The sequence below is a fragment of the Thamnophis elegans genome, chromosome 10 (assembly GCF_009769535.1).
Source record: "Thamnophis elegans isolate rThaEle1 chromosome 10, rThaEle1.pri, whole genome shotgun sequence".
Taxonomy (NCBI): Eukaryota; Metazoa; Chordata; class Lepidosauria; order Squamata; family Colubridae; genus Thamnophis; species Thamnophis elegans.
In genome coordinates, this window is record NC_045550.1 from 66,446,778 (window position 1) to 66,451,415 (window position 4,638).

The window sequence follows — 4,638 nt, forward strand, 5'->3', positions numbered from 1 at the left end:
GAGCAGCCAGAAAGGGGCTCTTGCAAATTCCTTTGCACATGGTTCTCTTCCAAGATTGGCTTTCTAGAGGTTGACAGCTACCTCCCAGCACACCTTGTGTGTTTTCATTTTTGTAACCACACTTGGCAATAAAAACATAGGTTTTACACATTCACTACCTGTAGTGGCAACAGAACAATGAGAAGGAGCTAATGAGGAAATTAAACTGTGTCAATGCTCTCTTAGATCAGGGGTGTCAAACTTCCAGTGTCATGTTATCATGTGACGTATCGCGACTTTTTCCTTCACTAAACTGGGGGTGGGGGTGGCCAGCACATGATGCATCCGGCCCGTGTGCCACAAGTTTGACATCCCTGTCTTAGATCAAGGGCTGAAAGGATATTGGGAAAACAAATAGGAATTGTAAACTAGTTTATATGCTGCCACAATTTCCCATAAGGCAATCTCAGCTGACTAATAGATTATGAAGTTGAGGGAATGAGAATCGTTCTTAAGTCGTTATCCTCAGTTTCAAGAAGTTCTACCGCGTTCTGAATGGGTTTTATGTAAAATTATAAATACACACCTTATACAGTCAGGCATATCCTACATAAGAGGGTAAGAACCATGGTGGCACAGTGGTTAGAGTGAAGTACTGCAGGCTACATCTGCTGATCACTGGCTGCCAACAGATCAAATCTCACCAGGCTTAAGGTTGACTCAGCCTTCAATCCTTCTGAGGTCAGTAAAATGAGGACCCAGATTGTTGGGGGCAACATGCTGATTCGGTAAACCACTTAAGAGAGGGCTATAAAAGCACTGTGAAGTGGTATATAAGTCTAAGTGCTATTGCTATATGATATTCCCTTTGAAACTGAGCCATATTCCAAAATATGCACAAAAATGTGGGTAGCAGTAAGGCACGGAAAATAGAAACAGTGTGTAAAAGGAAAGAAAACCAAACTCAATCTGGCTTACACCAATATCATTCACTGTGCTTTTCCCTGTTCTTACCATTCATTTTGGCTTGCACCACCACGTTCATCCTCCCTTGTTTTTTCAACTTCTGACTGTTGCTTTGAGGGTCTCATTAACTCAATGGAAGCACAACTTCCTTGATTTTCTCCTTCCTCTCAACTCCTTCAATCTCCATTCGCATATAGATAAGGTCTGTAGTCATAAATATTCCTTTGAAAGACTTTGCCTTGCTGAATGTAAATGAGAAGAATTCAACTTTTTTTTAATAAAAGGGGTTTTGTCTGGACCAGGACTCTGCCTCGTGCTTTTTGGGGAAGTCTAGGGCAGATGCATTCCTAATGCTGCTCTCTGGATAGAATCTGGAACAGTCTTCATGGAGTTTAATCCTGATCTCATTTCTGATGTTCTATGTCTCCTCTGATGTTGGTTGATAACATTGCTCTAATGAAGAGAAATGTTGGATCCCCTTCTGTCAGACATTGAAATCTTGGGATGGAGTTCTTCAAAGAGACAGAAATGTCACCTCCTGTTATGGACTTAAAGCCAAGCTCCAAAAAGCAACACAAAGCTTCTCAATCCAAGAGGTCTGCAAAGTACATCAATAGCAGCAATGTACATCAATGTTCCTGAAGCAGATTCTTAGCATAGGACATTGGTTACAAAAAATTACTGCCCCATTCAGACACACTGAAGATGGCAGATGAGAATACCATGGGAATTCTTGAGGACAAAAGCAGAATATATCTGTATGGATTGTGGTCAGGGGGGGGGATAAATGCAGGAAGTGGTATTAAGGTAGCAATGTTTGCTACCTTAAGTTATTTATTAAAAAATACCACAATTACCTTATGGTAAGATGGGCAGCCAACAAATTTCATAAATGAAATACAATAAAAATAATAAAGGTAGAATATAAACAAACAAATAAATAAATTAGGCCTTGGTGAAGAGCTTGAAAAGATTCTGCTGGAGCTGGGAAACTGAGTATTGTATGACAAACATGGAAACAGAAGAATGTTAAAATTGGAAGAACATAACCTGAGGTTTAGCTGGCATCAATTTTTATAGTACAACTAGCTAATAACATGGTGTTGTCCGGGTATTTATTTATAGGGGGAAAATGTCTGGACCAAATGTAATTTCTAATTTTGGATTTTCCCCCTTACCAGAAGGAGCCCCTTTGTGGAGTACTGTGAAGCCATTGGCATGGCAAATCCACTGAGTTGTACTGTACAGTAGAAGCCATTTTATGGCAGTACACTAGAAGGCATTTTAATGGACAATGTACAAAATTTCATAAGAACACTTGAATTGGGCCATTGTCTTTTCTCTGCTTAATTCACTCACTATAAAATCTTTGTGTTCCATATATGTATTGTGTGCAACTAAAAAACAACGTTCTTCACTAAAATTCAGCCCAAAATACTGTATATATGTAAAAATAAAGTTAAGAGTGGCTTCTAAATTGAATTGAAAAATGAATGAATACATCAATCAATCAATCATTATAAAATCATGGGGGCTTGGCTCAGACAATTAAAAATAAAAGAAAGGAATAAGGAGGATGAAAAAATACATTAACATGAATACTATTTTTCCCCAAATTATATTCCAGTTTTGGGAATGGGTTTGAACATATTACTCACCTAGGACAAGACAACCATTTCTGAACATTAAAAATAAACCAAAAGGATAAGAAACTGTCCGTTCAACTCTAGAATATAAATAAATATTAATTTTCTCTGAAATGCCCCTTGTGTTCCAAAGTACCGAGTCATTGCCAAAACCGGATGGGCCTTGGATGCAGCTGACATATACAGAAACACACAGTCCTGGTCACCAACCACAAGTTTTATTTCAGACCGTTCATACATTTTACAGCCACTATTTTTTTCCTTTTTTTTTGCATGAGGTATCGTATTTTTTGGACTTTAAGATGCACCAGAGTATAAGATGCACCAAGATTTCAAAGAGGTAAAAAAGAAAAAATAAGTTTTTGCCCTCCCTGGGACCTGGGAGCACTCTGCAGGTCTCCCAAATTTCACAAAAATAGGGCACACAGAGGGTTTGGGAGGCCTGCAGAGTGTCCCTGGGGGCTGGGGAGGGCAAAAACATGACATGCGGGGGGTTTGGGAGGCCAAAAACAGGCCCATTCTTTGCAAAAATAGTGCACGCAGACGGTTTGGGAGGCCTGCAGAGTGCTCCTGAGGGCTGGGGAGGGCAAAAACACCCCCATTTTGGGCAGTTTTCAGTGTATAAGATGCACCATTTCCACCCAAATGTCTCTTTAATTAAATTTCCTCATTTTCATATTTAGGTCTCCAGAAGTCATGGGGTAATTAAAGGTAATCCCATGGATATTTACATATAGGTATTTCCAAATTTGTAGTTTTTCCTTTTGTCAGTAGGTGGCACTCTCCACTTAAATTTCAGTTTACTAGTCGATCGTCATTTTGATTATAAAACTGGTTATAAAAGCAAAATAGGTTTTGTAAGTAAATAATTCCAGCATTTTCAAATTCGAGTGAAAAGGGAGCATTTTTTATTTTATTTAAATTTTTTAAATTAACAAACATGTAAAATACACACACACAAAACTTAGACGTACACCACATTTACACAATACAATATGAACTGCTAGGTTGGCAGAAGCTGGGACAAGTAACGGGAACTCACAAGTTTCAATTGTTATTAAGTGCAGCTATGCTCATAATTCGGTTTTTCCCATGACAGGTCCTAGCAGTTTCATCAACTTATGCTTCATTGTACTATGCAAGGCAAAAAAAAATGGGTTAGGTATATATTTTCTAATTTTGCACAGGCTACAGTATACTGGTTCATTTCTTAACTAAACAGGTTAAATTCACAGAAATACAAAGAGCCATAACTAAATTAAGAATCTTAACATTAATCATTGCAAAAGCACTGCTAAGATCTTATACATAACAGCAAATGAAGAATTAATCATGAATATGTAGAAGTCATATAGGTTTCTTACAAATTTCATCAATATTTTTTGCAATTACGATTTAAGTTGAGACAGAGATTTTATCATGCAAGATCTCCTACAATTATTATTGTTTTAAAATATGAGAAAGCTATTACAATTGCGTAATATTATAAGTCATGCACGTTTATACATGGAGAGAAATGGAGGTTGAACTCAAGGTCACATGGTCAGGTTGGCTGAGGGGCCACCTAGTTTCCAAGGTTACTGACAATGTTGGGATACTCCAGGTCTCTTCAATTAAAGAATGCCATCTTATGGAATTCAGAGAGTATGCCAACTTTCTTGCAGCACCTGCTCTCGGGAATAAGGTGCCTCCCGAAAGCTATGTGGTTGCCCCTTTAATGATGCTCCAGAAGGCCTTGAAGACCTGATTGTTCTCCCTGGCCCTTGAAGATAAAGTCCTCCTTTTCTTTCTCCAGGAATTTCCCAGGATCCCATGAGCAATTGCAACAAGAGACTTCTGAACAGCCCTAATTACATAATTAGCCTCTTCTTCAAGGGTTAGGCCGGTAGCTGTCACCACTACAGCAATCGCTATGAGAGACAGCTAGATGTGGCTGCCAAGTAGGGTTAGGAATCCTAAGAGATGTCAGGAGAAGTCATTCAGCAAGATCTAACGGTCCAGTCTTGAAGCTGATCAAAGGAATTGAAAAGGGAGAGGTTGTAACATG